We start from the raw sequence: 19,876 nt of genomic DNA, 5'->3' as shown, positions 1-19,876 counted from the left end.
GTACAGGTGGACATACGGTACTTGCTACACATTACTGGAAGAGCATATTGCCCTCAATATGCCTCTCTCTCCCTCTCCCCCCAAATCCATCTTTTAAGTGTTAGATGAGTAGGATTCTAATTTTGGTTTTGCCTATTTTTTAATGTCAGGCTAAATTCTTTACTTCAATTAATAACCCCTGCTTTTCAATGGCAATGCCCCACCTAGCAAGATTTACTCACTGATACAGTTTCATCTGATTTATTCTTATTTTCAAACTTCCTAAACATAAAACCACTAACTGCCCATTCCAGTGTGCTAATCCAATATAAATGTATGATGTTGCTTGTTTTGGTTTTGGTTTTTTTTTTTACTTTACTACCTATGACTAATTAAAGTAAATAAACAAAGGAAGAGAAGACAAGAAGTCATTTGTTCTTTAATTTATAAAGAGAAAATCAGTTTTAATTATAGTCCTGCACGTGTCCCTGTAGTAAGGCAATAGTAGGGTACTGTAAGGCAGTCTCCTGTTCCTATGGCTTCATTGCCAAAATCTGTAAGCACACAGACCCTGGGACTGTGACTGTAGTGCACTATTACCTTTCTGCAGACGTGGAAAGTGTGTTGTGCAATAAACTTCTCAGGTGTAAAAATATTTCAGAAGAGAGAGAAGAGTACCTAAATTACTGTTGTTAACAGTACTGCTCATTTGCAGAGATTTTATTTTCATTCTGGTATTTCCCCCACTTCAAAACAGGTAATTTCTCATTTTTCAAATCCAACATCCGAGGAGCCTTCTTCTGGAAACATGCCATTTTGATTTCATCAACTAGTTATTTTTAATTTCTTCTTTAGACACTTTCTTTTTGTCTGCAAAATGTTAATTCTGTATAAAGCTTTACTTTGTTTACCAAGCAACAATAGTATGCTGTTGATGATAAAAACTTCCATTTCAAGTAAAAAGAAGTATAAACATCAAAATTGTTATTTTGTTCAAAGTAGGTGATGACACCTTTAGTAATTCATAAGAAACTAATTCAAAACACTCAGTTCTTAGGAAAAAATGTATTTTCTTCTTTAAAATACATCAGGTTTACTCTTGACCGAGAGATGGGCAACAGTGATACTGGTGCAGATTTAAAAGCAACCACCAACCTATCTGCTTGTACGTGACTATTTTCTGACTCACGAGGATAAGGTCAGATCTGGCAAGTGGATTTATGTAAGCAGGCACTAGTCTCTGAAATTAATAAGGCTCTTCCTAGGAGGTTAGTTTCTGCTAATGACACAAAACTCTCTTGAAGAAATTGGGAGTTCTGCTAGTTAATTCACTGGTATATCAAGATTTCAGTAGCCAGGGTGCAGGAGGCAACATATTTATCTACTGCTGTTTTTATATGCTTCTAGGATACAGGATACTAGCAGTGATCAAACCCATAATTGCCTCAAATAATTACTACCATATTAGGTATGAATATGTTTTTTCAGCCAGCTTCAATTATTCCTATTCAAATAAAACATATAACAGGAAATTAGCAGACCAGTCCACCCAAGGAGACTGATGCATTTGGAAGATCCCAACCAAATTTTAGAGAGATTTGCATTAGCTGAGAAAGTCTGCCTTCACACCGGTCATTGCAAGAGAACCATATATATTGGTTTTATTAGCATTTAGTTAGAAACCTTCCAATTGCACTGAATTTCATTCAACAGAGCAGCACTCAAACATCCCGGGGGAAATCCTGGTCCTGTGGAAGTTAACAGCAAGGTATTTCAAAACCGATACAGTAGTAGCTGGCAATAGCATTGGAGACTGGGTAAGTGACTCCCAAATGCTGAACATAATTTACAGAGGTGAGATTTATTTGGCAGTTGATGCTCCACTGAATTAAAATAAACTTCATGTGTAAAGACTAACATCACCCAAATTACTTGGAAGTACTCTGGCTACTGACCCAGTAAGATGAAACTTCAAAAATATCCTGATACAGAGAGTTTCTGCCTAAGCTAATATACTGAAATTATGGGGGAAAAAAATCTCAGAAAAAAGTTTGCCCTATGAGCAACAAATACATACCGATCTGATTCTATTTTATAAGCAGATCTATGGCTGCGCATCATTAAATACTCTATTCTATTTAAAGAAAAATAGGCCTCTTCACAGTAAAAAGTTTGCACATAACTGCTGCAAGATTCTTTGTAACAAACCTTGATGTTCCTTGCAACTGCTATAAAGAGATTCAAAAAAAAAGGGAAAATGCAAAGAAGAGAGGGTCCCAATCTTCTTAACAGCTTGAGCTGCTGCAATAATGGCCTTGCTTTAAAGCATGAGTGAGCACAGACCCCATCCTGGGTTAAAGGAGGAAACGTTCATCTATGCAGGGTGTTTACTACATCATCACCACAGTACTGCAGCGTCTTTCTGAAGGAAAAGACAGTACGCTAAATTACATACAGTCAAATACAAAGAAAGATGTCTGTTCCTAAGATTGGACTTAAAATTTTAGGCCCTGGAGATGAAAATTGCAATGAAAAGGATTCCTTCCTCAGCAGGCACTTCAACTCTGGGGCACTTCAGCTTCGCAGGTGTTTTCCTTTTTGTTCACTAGGTTGGGTACACTCATCAAAATAATTAACTTTGGCGTCCCCATTTGAGAATTGGACAGAATTAGGCAGCTTATCCTTCAGAAAGTCACAGTCACTTCCCAACTGCTTGTTGCCAGCAGCAAGCGTTTCTTGCAGCAGCAGGACACAACTTGACTTCTCTCTTTCACTTAGCAAGTGCTCAACCACAAGGCTACCATGTGAAAACCACCACATCCAGCTCACCTCTTTTGCCATTTAATTAAGTTTTGCTTCCAAAGACATCTATATAAGCAAGGTTTGGAAACCACCAAGGAAAGCAACTCCTTTCCAGAACCAATCCAGAAATTGATATATCAGGGTAGGACTGGAAATCCCCAAAGGATCAGAGCTTAGCTCTCAGGGTTCGGTGCTCAGGTACAGAGGTAAGACAGGTACAAATGCACCCGCTCTGCTGCCGTACCCACCTAACTCTTCACCAGCACCAAACAGCAAACCCCAGTGCCAACCTCGGGACCTGAAATTCCTCTTCAAGGGCCAGGCAGAATTAGGTACAGCAGCATCTAAGCCCTTTGCATCTGTCTTTGTTTCCTACTTGGAAAGAATCTCCTTTTACAACAGCAGAAGTAAAGCAAAACAAAACACTTCTGGTAAGAGAAAGTGCGTTAAAAAAAAAGTGCTGAAATTCTAACCAACTCTCAGCATACCTTCCTTTAATGCTTTTTAGTAGATTTGTGAAATTTCTGCTTTTCTAATCCAACCTGTGTACTTGTGGGACTGTCATTAAAACTCACTTTTAATCAGTTTTACAGACTAGTGCTATCACTTTACGTTGAAATGGCTCTGACCAATACAAAGGGTAAAACACAACTTCCGTAGAGAAAAGTATCTATTTCCTGATCTTTAAAGTACACAGTTACATATTAAAAAAAACCCAAAAACAAAAAACAAACAAAAAAAACAAAAACAAAAAAAACCAAAAAAAAACCCCAAAACCCAAAAAACAAACAGCTCTGAAACTCATAGGAGCAGAAAGACATAAGCTCTTCCTCTCTTTGAAAAGATTTAGCTGAAAGCTGGAAGGGAGAAAAAAAATTGTTCATTTCCTTAGAATGCCTTTTCCAGAGTTCTGTTTTAAGCCACTGGAAAATACAAATAACTGTTCTTTTTCCTTTTGCCCTTTACACATGGTGATGGGTCCAACAAAGCAAATGAAGAACTAAAGAAGAAATTAGCAAGATGGTAGTTACAAATACTCACTTTCAAACAATTTTTAGGAAATCATTTTCTCTAACAGCCACTTCTTTTTTCTTCTGTTTGATACAAAGAATTTAATATAAAACATGAGAAATTAATTTGTTTTCATTTGTTACATAAACATATTCCCAGAATTAACGCCTGGCTAAAAGCAGTTCTTGTACCTTTGATGCATACTCTTTGTAATTCTCCAAAAATATACAGTACCTGTAATACTGCCAATTTTTGCTGCATTCCCCTATTCCTTAACTTTTTCTTGGGTTTGGGGGTTTTTTTTGGTGGTGGGGGTTTTTTGTTTGGTTTTGGGGTGGGTTTTTTGCCTGGGTTTTGTTTGGTTGTTTGTTTTTTTTTAAGTTATAACATAAATTGTTCCAGACATTCAGTGCTGTTAGTGAAAACAGTTTTTCCTCATACTAGCCTGCTAAATGCGTCCTTGGGCCTGCTGGCCACAGGTTGAGCAAGTCTGCTTCCTAACACTTATTTTGGAACACAAAGAATAGATAATTCGCATTTCTTTCAGAAAGCAAGCCGCTGGTATTTAAGACACAAAGCATTCCGGTTCTAGTCCCCAAAGATATACAATCACAAGGAGGCACTAACAGAGTGAAAAAGAACAAGCATGCAATGAAGCCTTCATCACAGGGACACACATGGCGATGAAGACTTTAGACTTTCACATTGTTACAAATACTACCTATGAGAGAACAGCAGGTACCTTCACACTACCCCCAAGACACACAAAAAAGCAGCACAGAATTACACTCTGGCAACTACTGCTTTAGTTAAGTAAAGAGCACCTAAGGAAAACAAAGGACAAAATAATGTGAAATGTGTTAATTTTTCAAATCAAAGACTTTTAGCTACACTTATTATGTAATTTGCTGCTTGAGCAGTTTAAGTGCAGTGTTGAACATCTACATGCAGTTTGCAGAATGCTTATATTTGGAGTGGCCAACATACGTTTATCCTTATGGAAGATGACTAGAGTTTACATGAAATCAGTTTCACCAGGGAGATACCATACAAGGAGTGAAGAACAACTGACTAGGTTAGCAACTTGAAGAAATGTTCTATACAGAAAAAACATGAAGTTCACTTATTCAAAGCATTAGACAAAACAGTTCCACAAGAGAAAGGAGAAATGAAAGCAATGCAACAGACTCCCTGAATCTTCAGGAAAATAAACAAAAGTATGGAATTTTCTTTCCTGTAGAGCTAGCAGGGATACGTTCGGTGAGATAAACCAGCCTTTGACAACAAAACACCCTCCAGATGGACACTGATGCATAGGCAAGACTCTCTGGTGCTCCTGTTGCACCATCTCTGCTCCCTGTGCTCACCTCCACTGGAGGATGGCAAAGCACAGGAGAGCTGGACAGACCCACGACGGGGATGCCTGGACAGTCTCAGGGGGTACAGCTGCCGAGGAATGCTGTGGGCAAAGATGACTTAGCAGGCTATCAGCATTTTTCAGAGCTGGAAGCACCCGTTGTCTTCATCCCACGCACCCCATGTTCACAATGTCATCTCCCACCGCGCAGTCTTACCTCAGAGAAACATCTAATAGAGAGCAAAATACAGTCACCTTTGCTTAAACTCAGGGCTCCTATTTCTCCATGGATTCACAGAATGCAACTTTTGCACTGTGCCCTTGTATAACACCTCAGGAATACATAGTCCAGAAAATCTGCCATAAGATGCAAGAAACCCAAACAATTTGCAGTTTATCTAAGACACTTCCAGGTTGCTGCTTCTCCACAGGACCTCAGAGTTGATCTCCCCAGGGAATTTTAATAGGCCAATTAAAAATTAAAAGAAAAAACCAACCAACCAACCAAAAAACCAACAAAACCTCCAACTACTCCTAACAGCCCTTGTGGTTAGGGCTCAAGCATTCAGCAGAGCAGACAGACACACTGCACAGCTTTATCTAACCTGCCATACAGAACGTACATTTTCTCTTTCCAGCTTTGATTCTGTTTCACCTCACCAGCCCCTCGCTTCTACACCTGCACCCTCTTCAGCCCCTGGCCTAAAGCAATGCAGTGGGTCCCTGCCTCTCCGTTTCAGCTGTTATTTCTGAGCAGTGTTAATTCACAGCTTTGACCTCCTGGGAAGATGGCTGCCACCTCTTCCAACCCAGCTAAAACTTATCTCAGCACCATCCCTTCCATCATGCATTCAAAACCTACCTACAAAGACAGACGTAACATCGTGTAAATACTATCCTGTCTCTTCCCAGGCTCTACCCATTACACTTTAAAGGTCTTTCTCAGCATCCAGTGAAGGTAACGGGGGCGTCTGTCAAATTCAGATTATCTTAATCCAAAACATTCAGCTCAAGATTCTTTAAACTGGATTTCTGTCAGACTTTGCCAACTACGGCTACCATAATGCTAGGGCCAACAAGTATCTGACATCCGATCACTGTTGCATTTAGGGAACTGTTGCCTATAGTGCAATAACAGACTTGGCTGCATGAACAGATTCTCAAAAAAAACGGTTGCTACATGGAAGGGAAGGCAGCACAATTTTACTTTCACATCCTTAAGGTTACAATAAGATACTATTACATCTGCTATCTGTCGGTCCTACAATGAAATAGCCTGGCTTTCTTTTCTGTTCTTTGTGACTTCAGTATTCATACAGGCATCTTAACTCCACGTAGCTGGTCAAGAGGAAAGGCTATGAGACAGATGCACAAGAACAGCTTTGGAGTACAAAGCTCAGTGTAGGTGAATTACAGGGGCCTAAAGCCAAAGCTGTAGCTCTCAGTCTCCCTGCTCAGCCGCTGCGTAGCACTGACAGAGTCTGGATTCCAGGATGCCTGTTTTCTTTTCTTCGTGTAATGCTTTCAGCATGTTTCTGCGCATGCGGAGAAGTGCTCCTCCGGGCAAAGCAACCATTATCCCTCATCCAGGCCTGATGTGAGTCCAGAAAAGGTGCGTTACTTCCCTGTAACTGTATTTCTTCACAACACACAGCTTTATGATAAAAATTACAAGGTGCATTCCTGCAAGCACCATTGGCTGGTGCATTTCAGGCAGTATCAGCACCGGTAACGGCCATGTTTCACGCCTGCTCTTCACAGGCAGTTTCAGCATCAATGAAAAAGAAAACCTGGCTTCTTTCTCTCTACCCTCCATTCCCAACAGGAAGATAAGCAAGTGGAGCTGAGGGGAAAGCGGTACATGGGGATAAACATGAACTTAACACATCTTAACAACAGTTTGGACATAAATAACTTTCTTCTTCTTCTGGTGACAGGCTACATATACATGCAGCGTGGAAGAATAGAAGTGAGACCTGCAAACGGATCTACAAGAAGGTCTCAGACACTTAAGGAAAGCAAAGGTAGGTGCATGTTTCCTCGAGAGGCAGCAGATCCACAGGCTTGGACAAGAGCATGGTGCTGATGAATGGTGCAGCAGGTGCCTGCCCAGTCTGAACTGCCCCTGGTAAATGCCCAGAGGGGTCTGACCAAAGGGGCTCACAGTGGAAGCAGATTTCTTTGTTAGCTGTTTAACAGCATCATTTCACATAGTCTGCAACTGTAGCGGCAACTAACCTGAGAAGAAACTGCGGAGACCTTTTAAGTATTTCAACAGCACCCATGATGAAGATGAGTTATCTGCTCACCCCTCCTCCAAAACATCTCATCTGGTCAATACGACAAGATAACATTTGCCCATCACCTAGCACTTGGACAGAACTGACATTGCTCAGGAGGGACGAGATTTCTGTAGAGTGGAGGGGAAAAGGGAATGAATTTTACAAGAAATCCTGTTGGAATGAAGTTTTGGGCAGGTTACCTTGAAATATCTCCCCTAAAGACCATTATACAGCAGATTGACTTATAAAGGCTTGCATTTCATTTATCTTCTGGCTGAAGCAATGTCTATATTAAATAGCTATTTAAGAAAATATAGAAACACTCCTGGGAGCAGCCTGCGATCTCATCTTTGCTGCTTTAAATATTTCCTCACAAGGATCATTCGTTCATTCCTTGGTGTAAAAGTCAAGCTTCAAGAAACTCAGGTTCAGAAATTTTTCTTCTTCCCTTTGCACGCAACCTTTATCAGGCCTGAAAGTCTCTAAAATTCCCTCCGGAAAAAGCCCACTCTAGCACGTGTACACACATGCCATCTTTAGATCTGGCAACAAAACCACCACACTGGCAAAAGGGAATACAAGCATATTCCCAGCAGCAGCACTAAGTATTCCCATATTCCTCTGTTGTTCTGTGTTTCTTCTTGATTTGCTGGTACATCTGGCACACGCAACCACCCACGTAACAGCGTGTTTCTGACAATTTTTAAAATTCACGTATTGCCTTTCTCAGCCAGTTAAAATAGACATGCTCTGTTTACCACAATGATGGAAAGACTGGAAATAGTGTCTAAAATAACAATACAACTTACCACAGACCTCTTGACCCAAAAAAATAAAGGTAGATTATCACCATCTAATAAATAACAGGGCCAATAACGTCCGAAACCTAAAAAATAAGCACAAAACTAGAAGAATAAATACTAGTGGTGAGAATAGAGTAGTTTACACCAATATCAGCCCTAAGAATTTTGCTTGGAACCCATGCAACAAATCAATCCATTAAAATGAACTTTTTCAGGCACTACTTGAACAAAATGTTTGCTGAAATTAGTGCCACCAGTTTTTTCTTCTTCACAACACAAGTTTATCAAATTGCAGTTAGGTCCAAAAGTAATCTTCTCTGTGCTATACCAATCCTCTTAGTTCCCTGAGCAACTTAATACTTTTATTCAACAAAACAAATTTTAGACATTGTACTCCTTGTGCTTCTGTAGCCTAAGCCTGTTATACCTATATCAATCAGGTTAGCTTCTGGATATTTTTTCTTTAAAAATGTGATCAAATCATTGTTCTTTCCCTGCAGGACACAGTATGTGAAATGCATTAAGTCACAACAACGTAGCTGAACTTGCTTTTGTTATCACTCATGAAATATATAGATGAAAAATTTCTTTGATAGATAAATATAACTTTGAATTTTTATTCTATCGCTCAACTGATTTTTTTATAACATTCAAAAATCATGGCTTGCTTAGAAATAATTGCATGGAATAGTACTATATCTTTTATTTCCTCCAATGCAATGATACTGATATCTATATCCCAACACACAACTGTTCAGCTTGAGACTGAGACAAAGCTTGCAAAATATCTGTACCATCATTCATACAATCATATACAAAAAAAAATTGCCACTGCATCCTAGATACTTAAATGTTCATGTTAAGCAAACAAAACAATAGAATGCTATTTGAAGAAGATTCACAATATATCTAAAAATTGACCTTTGGCTTTTCTGAAAGGTAAATGAGCATGTTGTTCTGCTATTGGAAGTTAATGTTGGGTTTAGATTTGATGCATCCATTTAAGCATGCTGTAAAAAGAATGACACTAAACTTTACAGCCAGAAAATACCAGCCTAAATGAGACAGAGCGAGCCCCTAGCAGGCTAATAGACAATCTCTCATAGATACCAAAGAAAAAGCCACTGCCTAGTTGACAACCATCTTTGTGCATCCTGTAAGTCACACCATTGTTTCAGTCCAGTTACCTTTTCACAAGCATCCCTGCAAGAACCATAAATCTCAAATTCTGTTGCCGTAATTGTTTCTAGTCTTGCACTCACCTCCTTTCCAAAGACCACCAGAATCCTCTGTGCTTCCCCTGCCATTGATTATATCCTAGCATTTCAAGAGATACAGTAAAAGAAGTAAGGAAAAGCCTCTGGCAAACACATTTGATAGCTCACTGAAGGAGATGTAGTACTGGAGAACTGCAGGCAGGTCACTTCTGATTTTCTATTTAATACAAGAAGAAGGAAAGAACTGGGGAACTTCAGACACTCAAACTTAAACTTGACTTCAAGCTGTGAAGAAGATGGAAACATTATATAGTATTTAAACCAATGTAATTAAAAAAAGGAGCAGTCAGCAGAGATACAGAGAAGGAAAGTCAGGTCTGACAAAGTTGCTTCTTTTAAAGGCAAAACTGAACTGGGAGATAAAGGTGAAACTAGGGACATAATTTATCTAGATTTAGGGTAAGCTTCAGGATTCTATATCACACACTGGATTAATTTACAAGGTCAGAAAGTACAGCACAAGGAAAGAACTACTGAAATGGATTAAAAATTGGCTTAAGGACAAGAAGCACAGAGTATCTTTAGAACATAGAAGAAATTTGACTTTACCGTCAGTGAAGCTTGTGATGTGGCAGTGAAATGAAATTGGCACATAATGTGTCTAGACACTATGCTTAAAAAAAAAAAAACAACCAACCAAACCCAAACCACACATTTCTTATTCATGTATTAAGGGTGACTTCAGTATCAGTAAGGCTTATAGTGCTGCAGTGCAATGAACAGTAATATTTACAGCTGCCCACCTTTCCAAATAATGAAACTCTTTCTTCTTCCCTTTGGTTAAAGAAAATGCCAACTATGAAGTCATTATGCCAAGTTTTAAGCGATGGATGTTTAAGTCTTAAATGAAAAAAATGTCTGTTTACTGCAGAACGGAAATACAACTATTTCTGTAAATAAAAGACATTACAGAACTTACCATTTATGTATTTTAATATTTTCATTGCTCTGTGAGTGATGACACACAATGTAGGGTCAATCTTAACTCACAATCACTGGTCATTCTATGTGTATCTGTGACAATGCTCTAAAGGCAAGGAAAAACATTCACCATGCCAAGATGCTGCTAAACACGGGAAAAACTTGCTATTTTCAATTTCCATGTCATAACTTTGGAGAAAGACTGATATGAAGAAACATTTTATTCACGTATAGAAAAGGGTTCGGTTTTCCTGCACCCTTTTTTTTCCTCTCCTTATTCACAAACACAAAACCCATGTCTGCACTCAGATTTTCAATTCTACATCCTCTCATCACTGTATTACACACAAGATAGAAAAAAAGGCTGCCTCAAAGAGAACAGAAATTTCCAGACTATTTGGACTAGCTTTCGTGACAGTGATAAGCCAAGAGAAGTAATTCAATACTGAGTTCACATAAGGGATGAACATTTGAAAAGCCAATTTAAAAAACAGTTATTGCACTTAATACCTACAGGAGATGCACAGCAGTTCAACCGAACTACCGATTTTGAAGATTTCATCATTGTCAGGAAGTGGACTGAGCAACTATTTAATGAAAATACATTTCTTCCATTCTTTTTCTAATCTGTCACCATGAGTACAAAAACACTCTCATTTGTTCAGTTCATATTCTATTTTGAGGCAGAGCGATCACCCTGTTTCCCATTATAGCTGATACATCTCTACTATTCTGCAAGAACATCAGAGGATACTATCTTCAGTTACATTTCAAAAGAGAGAGACAAAAACAAAACAGTTCCAGAACAAGGGCAAAATATTTTTGGAAAATAATACTTGTCATGGGGGCTATATTTTATTTTCCACTTTGTACTCCGAGAAATATGAGAGAAAACACCAATATTTAGGAAGATGAGCTTTTTAACATGTAGGTTACTTTCTAGAGACCTATTCAATAGCAATCATCGTGAAGGTTTCTGAGTTCTCAACTGCTGCAGCCCAGACATACTTCAAACTAATGAGTCTTTATCGTGTTGACTAAACTAAATAAATAGGGCATTACTCTTTGTGCTGAAATCTCTACTTGCACCATTGTGAAATTTAGAAGAGCAAAGAATAAGCACAAATCCTCTTAAATGCAAGAAAATATGTTCTTTAAGATGCACTGGACAAGGGGAAAATTAGAGCTACCCTGAATAAAGATAACAAATAAAGGTCAACAGACGCATGGACCCAAGAGATCAAAACAGGATGAGAAGAATTGGAGGCTGACATTATTACAAAAACCTACTGAACATTGCAAACATGAAGTTTCTGAAGTGGTGAAAAAGTTAGATAATTCAGGACTTTTTAAATCTCAAAAAACACAGACTTTGGGCCATTTCTCTAACAGCAGTCCAGGAATTTCCAGTCCAGTGAGCCTCGATTGATACACATCTTCTCATTACCTGATAGCATTATGTTTTTCTGAAACTCGTAATAAAAGAACATCATAAGAAGAATTGTACTAGATCAGACCAATAATCCGTCCAGTGCAAAATCACGGTTGCAGCTGCAGCCAAAGACAGAAGCCTAGAGAGGAACGCGAGCAGCTCAGATTTCCCTGGATTTCTCTGTATTTCAATAGATTTTTCTTCCACAGGCCAGCCCTGGCTCTCTTTGAGCCCATGTCAACTTTCAGCCCCACATTGCTGCCTGTCAAAGCAGACAAACTATATTAGATGAAGAACAAGCTTATTTTGTCTGTTTTAAACTTGCCACCTGCTTGTTTCATTTGATAACTTCAAGCTCTTACATCACAGGAGACAGTGAACCATTGATTCCTCTTCACTCTCAGAATTGTGACACTATATTTTACAGGTGTCTATCATATCTTCTTCCTTCCTCACCTTATATGAAACTGCTTCAGTTCTGCTCTGTTGTTTTCGTGATAGAGACCAGAGTTGGGCACTGTGGCCAAGACACGTATACAGCCTAGATCTGTACAGTACCACAGTGACTTTTTCTCTGTTCTGTTCTCTTTTTCCTAATGATTTCTAATGTTCAATTTGCCTTTTTTTTTTGGACATCCACAGATCACTGAGCCAACCTTCACACTCAGTTATCAGTTACAATGCCAAGATCTCATTCCCAAATCAAGCCAGAACCCATCATTTTGTGTATAAGGCTAGGATGACCTTTTCTGACTTGTTTCACTTTATTTTTAAGCTATGCCTAATTTTAACACCCACTCATTTGGTCTTGCAAAGTCCTTCTGCAATTCTACAGTCAGTCCTCACCCTTACTACCAGAATAGTAGGGGTGGGGCAACAGCATCTATGCCAACCAGCTAATGAACCTGGCAAGGAGATGACAACCAACAACCAAGTGAGGAAGTGGTGGACCCAGGCTGGCCACCAAAGTCTGCAGGGTGATATGAGGAAGAGGGACCCCATAACCATAAAAGCAGGGCTGAAGGGGGACCACCTTCATACACACATAAATAAGGGAATGCCAACAGGACTGCATTATAGGTAAAGCCCTCATTAGAGTTTCTGGGAAGTCAGCATGACCATATGCCCACCCTGAAGTGACTATACACTAATGCACACATCATAGGAGCAGACTTTGGCCTAACTCAGGGATCTGCTTGGCGAGATCCCATTGGATATGGCCTTGGAGAGAAGCAGGGTGCAGGAGAACTGGTTGACTTTCAAAAAATCACCTTTGCCAAGTCCAAAAACGGTCCATCCTGACAAACAGCAAATCACGGAAAGTTGGCCTGCATAGATAGGCAAGGAGCTCCTGAGAAAACTCAAAGAAAGAAAGGAAGCCTGCAAGAATTGGAACCAGGGACAGGTGACGCAGGAGGACTATCAAAACACTGTCTGAGCATGCAGGTTAGTGTTAACGTGCAGGTTTAGAAAAGCCAAAGTCCACGTGGAACTGAATGGCAACAGGAAAGGCTTCTACAGGTTCAGCAGCAGCATAAGGAAGACTAGGGAAAATGTAGGCCTGCTGTTGAGTGTGGGTGACAGGGGACATGAAAAAGGCTGCCATATTCAATGTCATCATCTTCTCAGTCTCTACGGGTAAGACCTGCCTTCAGTAATCTCCATCCCCGAGACCCACGGAAAAGTCTGGAGCAAGGAAGATAGAGGAGGATCAGGTTAGGGATATATTTAAACAAACTGGTCATACACTCATCCAGGGGACCTGATGGGATGCACTCACACATGCTAAAGGAGCTGGCTGATGTCACTGCAAGACCCCTCTCTACTACATTGGTAAGGTTCATGGCAATTAAGAGGTTCCTGAGGTCTAGAAGAAAACAAATATCACTTCTGTATCTTCAAGAAAGGCAAGAAGCAAGATCCAGGGAACTACAGACCAGTCAACCTCACCCCAATGCCAGGGAAGGTCACGGTGGAGCAAATAATTCTAGGAACCATTTCCAAACATATGAAGGACAAGGAGGAGGTTGGGAGTCGTCACTGTGGGTTTACGCAGGGCAACTCATGCTCGATCACCCTGATAGGTCTCTACAATTAGAAGAATGGCTTGGTGGGTATGGGGAGAGCAGTGGATATTATTTATCTTGACATGAATAATGCTTTTGACACTGTCTCTATACGATCTCATAAACCAACTGGTGAAGTATTGACTAGATAGGTGGACAATGAGATGGATTGAAAACTGGCTGAATTGCTGAGTACACAGTGTTCCAATCTCACAGCACGAAGCCCAGCTGGAGGTCAGTTAGCAGAGGCGTATCCAGGGGTCGATAGTGGTGCCACCACAGTTTAACATCTTTATTAATGACACGGTTGATGGGACCAAGTGCACCCTTAGCAAGTTTGCAGGTGATACAAAACTGGGAGAAGGGGCTGATTTGCCAGATGGGTGTGCTGCCATTCAGAGAGACCTTGACAGGATGCAGAAATACACAGATGGGAGTCTCATGAAGTTCAAAAAAAGGAAAATGTCAAGTCGTGCACCTGAGAAGAGAGAACCTCAGGCACCAGTAGACATTAGGGACCAACCAACTTGAAGGCAGCTTTGCAGAGCAGGACATGGGGGTCCTGGTGGATGAATTGAGCAAAATGCCCTTGCAGCAAACCTGTGTTGCATTAGGAAAAGTGCTGCCAGTGGGTTGAGTGCTCCTTAGCACTGGTGAGGCGCATCTGGAGTACTGGGACCAGTTCCGGGCAAAAAAAACCCAAAATACAAGTTACTGCATTTAAACGTAAGAAGAAACTCTTTTAATCTGAGAGCAGTCAAACACCAGACCAGGTTGCCCAGAGAGGCTGTGGAGTTTCCAGCCTTGGAGATACTCAACACCCTCCCCACCCCCAACCTGAGCAAGGGGGTTGGACTGGACAATCTCCAGAGATGCCCGCCAATCTTGGCAATTTTATGATTCTGTAATAGCTCAGGATCATAAGCAGCTTTTTTATTTCAGTATTTTAACCGTTGAGATCATTCCCAAGTTTCTTAAAAAGAAAAGGGCCCCAGCCTAGTGTTGTACTCGATGACCTATCTGCTTTCTAAAACTGATCAGTTAGCCTTGCCCTCTGCACCTGCTAGTGGTTGACAAAGCATCCTCACTGACTCTCCCTGTACTTCCATTCTGAACAGAAAACAGTCTTTGTTCAATGAATAGATCATACAAAACATGGCATATATACACTTTACTTTCTGCCTTCAAAGTGCATATTTGTCCACAGTTTGATCCTCAGACTGTTGCTGAAGCTATGCCTTCTTTTCCTGTAATGCAGTAAGTTTTCAACAGCCTTGAGAGCAATGGACAGGAGAGATCAATGAAGTTCCCAACAGAACAGAGAAACCAATTAACCTCCAGCACGAGTAGTAGGAGCACATCACTGCTGAGATCCATATCAGGGTAAATCGTGCACATTGCAAAGGGCTTAACTATACTGGAACACTGATACACACACTGGGAGCATCTCTCCAATCCAAACCACCTCCACCAGAAAGGAAAAGTGGCCTTTTCAGCTCACAGGCGGTTTCTTGGGATGGGCAGGAGAACAGGCACACAAATTCATGCCATGCCAGTACCACAACAGTATTCATGTAATCAAATGCATGCACCAGTGGATGTTACCTTACATTTGTAGCCAAGCTTCACAAACAATCTTCCTTCATTAACATGGAATTTGGTCTGGCTGATATGCAGGCTCAGTTTCTACACGCATGCTCAAAGCAAGTACAACTGACTTACTCAAACCTCCTGTGCCTAGTCACAGCCTATATAAAATGCCACAGCCAATTCAGCAGGGAAAAGCCTTCTAAAAGTGGGAAATCACACTCCATGCAAAGATTCAAGCCTGAAGAGTAAACAGAGTAGATATTACTGCTGGAAAGTTCAACACAACTTCTTGCAGAATGGGACGCCAAACTAATTTTCTTGTAACACTGGAATTTGAAACAGTCTGTTCAACTCTGACATGTGGCATTGACCTTCTGTTACCACCTAAACAACAAGGAAACGCAATCCCACTACAGAATTGTTTCTATGGTATTATCTGTCATGAGGTTAATGCTGGTCTGACTGAAGTACCACCTGGGGATAACAGATTTTTGAGACAGGTACATAAGATAAGGAAAACACTCTGTAAGGATATTCTTCAAAAGATTCTGCACAGCTGCAGCACAACGTTGAAGTACACTTCCGTTACTAACACTGTTGGGAAGGCACCAAAAAACCCAAGCAACTGTGACACAAACCGATTCTTTTTGTAAGAGCCTATTCCCCAAGAGCTGTAAAACTCTCAGATCCAAGGAAAAGTCTTATTAAAAAGTCAGGCTACAAATGTTATTTGAAGCTGGGAAACTCATTCCCCCTGCCTTTTTTTTTTTTTTTTAAATCTAATTGGAGTTTTTATTGAGATGTCAATTTACATAATTCCTTCCCAATTTCCCAATGGCACAAATACAATCAAATACAACAGTCAGTGGTTTAAGAATTAACCATACAGGTTGTATGAAAACCTACTCTAAACTACATTATAAATTTAATTTCCCCAGTACAGAGGTGTCCATATGAGATTAACAAAACACTCCTCTATTTTTCTACCTCATGTTATAATATTCAAAGTATTTTTAGTCATTAATACAAGTATCCCAGTGCCATCAAAAATGGAAGAATCAATTCTTGCAAGAGAAATAAAATTCCTATCCTGATTTTGAGTCTGACATGCATGCACTTTCTTTACACTGGAGAAAATTTGAGGTATTAATTGTTCTAGGTAAATAACGTAGACTAGAGAGTCTACTAGTCAACCATAAAGTGAAAAGGCATGCTTATACTTCATTAGTCTCGAAATACTTCCGAGTCTTTTTTTCTGTTGCAACTCCTATAGGTTTTATAGCAATCCAGAATGAACAAAATTCTTTATTCTTCCTTACGTACTGGATACCAACCCACTGCAATACTGATGTGTTGGAGAACCAAAGCCAACTTCTGGCATGTATTATCACCTGGTTATGCAGCAGTTGCTAAGAAAACACTTTCCCTATGTCCTTTACTCTGTATTACCATTCATATTTTCAGTAGGACCTCCCTGGGTCTTAACAGACTTGACAAAATTTCTTTAATCATATTAAAAAACATGTCTATCTGTTTATTTAGAGGAGGATCAATTTTTGCTTTACAAGACACTGAAATAATCTAAGGGGTCATGATGTTTTTAAGCATTTTATAAAGCAAAAACTCTTTATGACTTGCTAGTGACAATTTCTCCCCCAAATCTCCACATACGCATTCTTTGGACTGGACTGACAATAGCCCTTGTGGTAGTGTAGCTCCTCATCCTCAGCCTACTCCGAAAGCCACACGAAGTCCCTATGAACTAAATTACCACTCAGCTTAAGTAATTTTATCAAAATCTGGTCTCTTACAGGTGTAGTAAATTCCTTTGTAGTGTAGCATTTCCATTCATTAGTATTTCATTGACTATGTAAGCACATCTAGCCTTCAGTAGTCCATCCACTTTGCAAATTGATTTTAATAGAACTGTCAGGTTAGATTTTGTCTGATTGATAAAGAACCTATGTTCAAATAGGAAAGGATCAAAGTGCAGCAATTTGATGAATTCTCCTATTTGTTTCATGATATACGTGCTTTAAAAAAAAAAGACTCACTGACACTTTTTAGAGCTAGTAACAAGAACTTAGTCTCATGTCTACAGTGCAGTGGTCATGTTTTTTTCCAGAAAGGTGATCAAAGCTATTGCCATTTTCTTCAAGCAGCTATATCCCCTTCTACAAGCAAAGAGGTATCAGAGGTGAAGTTAACTCTGTTGAGGACTAAACAGATTACATGCCTTCCTGGTACAAATCGTTGTCCTCTAGGTGGAAGATAGCTACCATGGCAACAATGCTAAGGAAATGTAGTTTTAATAGGTTTATTATTTTATTGAGAATCTCAGGAGATGTTTCACAGCAAGGCTACCGATCGAAGATGTAATTATTTCTTAGCTTTTGAGGTTGCTGAAAGTGTGCTCCCTCTCACTGTAACTTTGGTTTGACTTCTCTAGCAACTACCCTCTATAAAGCAGGACCGTCTGCTGCAGAAGAGACTGTTCTCTCTCCAAATTGTCTGCTCGCCAGAGACATGCAACTCTCTGCCTTTATGGACACAAACCTCCAAACGACACACATGTATTTATAAATAAAAGTTACTCCAAAAGTAGTAATTTATTTCAGAAAAGGAATTAGTATTACGGGGTGTGGTTTTGCATCTCACGAACGATCTTTTACAACAGAAGCAACAGTACATAAAGGGAAAGAACACTTATGATTCAGAATGTTCACAGCCTTACATATTTTGGGTCTGACAAAGACTGTATGTCCTGGTTTCAGCTGGGATAGAGTTAATTGTCTTCCTAGTAGCTGGTACAGTGCTATGTTTTGGGTTCAGTATGTGAAGAATGTTGATAACACTGATGTTTTCAGTTGTTGCTCAGTAGTGTTTAGTCTAAAGTCAAGGATTTTTCAGCTTCTCATGCCCAGCCAGCAAGAAAGCTGGAGGGGCACAAGAAGTTGGCCCAGGACACAGCCAGGGCAGCTGACCCAAAGTGGCCAAAGGGGTATTCCATATCGTGTGATGTCACATCTAGTGTATAAACTGGGGGGAGTGGGGGTGGGGGATCGCTGCTCAGGGACTAACTGGGTGTCGGTCGGCGGGTGGTGAGCAATTGCACTGCGCATCATTTGTACATTCCAATCCTTTTATTATTGCTGTTGTCATTTTATTAGTGTTATCATTATCATTATTAGTTTCTTCTTTTCTGTTCTATTAAGCTGTTCTTATCTCAACCCAGGAGTTTTACTTCTTTTCCCGATTTTCTCCCCCATCCCACTGGGTGGAGGGGGAGTGAGTGAGCGGCTGCGTGGTGCTTAGTTGCTGGCTGGGGTTAAACCACGACACTGTATTTTTAGTTACAGTATTATTAACACTGGAAAGCCCCTTCAGTTTAAAGCCTCTAAATCCACATGCTTATTGTCACAGCCTTGCAGTTGCCACGTGGAAATTTCAATGGGACACACACACACAAAAACCATGTTCTTTTGTAAAAGCCTCTGTTGCTTTGCAGGGAATGGAAGTGACAGGAGCTTCCCTAGGAGGGCCAACTAGTTTGCCTCCTTGCTTATCATCAAATATCTTCTGGAGATAGCAGGGAGGCTGAAAACCAGCGTTTCTTATTAAGAAGTTTAGCTTTTTCCATTCTCTACCTATTTGAGAATTCAACATTTATCAGCGATGCCTTTTTTATACCACAGATGAGTGCACCAATTTCCTGTCGGCCTTACTTCACGCATTCTAATATTCATGTATTGACTTAACCACCTTTTCCATTTCACTGTTTTCCATAATATTTTGGCAGAAAAAAAATTGATCCCCTGATAACAGAGGGAATATTTTAAAGATTAAATTTAGTGAGTCCTGCAAAAATAGCAGATTTTCTGTTTAAAGGGAAACATCACACATTGCACCCCTCCAGATAAAATAGAATCAGATTCAACAATTTCAACACTGCAAGAAATGCAAACTTGAGAACGTGCAACACAAGAATGTGAAGATCTGATTCAATACAAGCCTGAGACATTATATCAGTTCAAAAGGTCCCTGAACAACACAGCATTAAGACTTTTATTATTCTAGCAGGTGGCATGTTATCATTCTTACAGTCTAATAATTTTCCTTATTATCCCCTTGTCTGCACATATAACACAGCAATATGAACCTAATAATACCTATAAACATTTCCATTAACAACAGAGCTTGCTATTTAGGCACACATAAGGTGGTACCAGACTAATGTAATTGATTTTTTTAACTGATGTATTATGCTACTGTATATGGCTGCTGAATTTTGACAATAACGAAACCAAACAAAGTGCTACAAGCTTTGACCTGTAACAACTTAGCATATTTATTTAG

At 39.9% G+C, this 19,876-nt stretch overlaps 1 protein-coding gene across 1 annotated transcript in view; it reads right to left on the bottom strand.

The window, feature by feature from the left end:
* PCDH15 (protocadherin-related 15) overlaps positions 1-19,876 on the bottom strand; it is a 369,468-nt gene that overhangs the window by 188,670 nt on the left and 160,922 nt on the right. The window lies entirely within an intron of this gene.

Source organism: Haliaeetus leucocephalus, unplaced genomic scaffold, assembly GCF_000737465.1.
Source record: "Haliaeetus leucocephalus isolate CR32 unplaced genomic scaffold, Haliaeetus_leucocephalus-4.0 Scaffold216, whole genome shotgun sequence".
Taxonomy (NCBI): domain Eukaryota; kingdom Metazoa; phylum Chordata; class Aves; order Accipitriformes; family Accipitridae; genus Haliaeetus; species Haliaeetus leucocephalus.
Note: the sequence above shows the minus strand (reverse complement) of the source record. Positions and strands in the feature narration are given on the sequence as shown.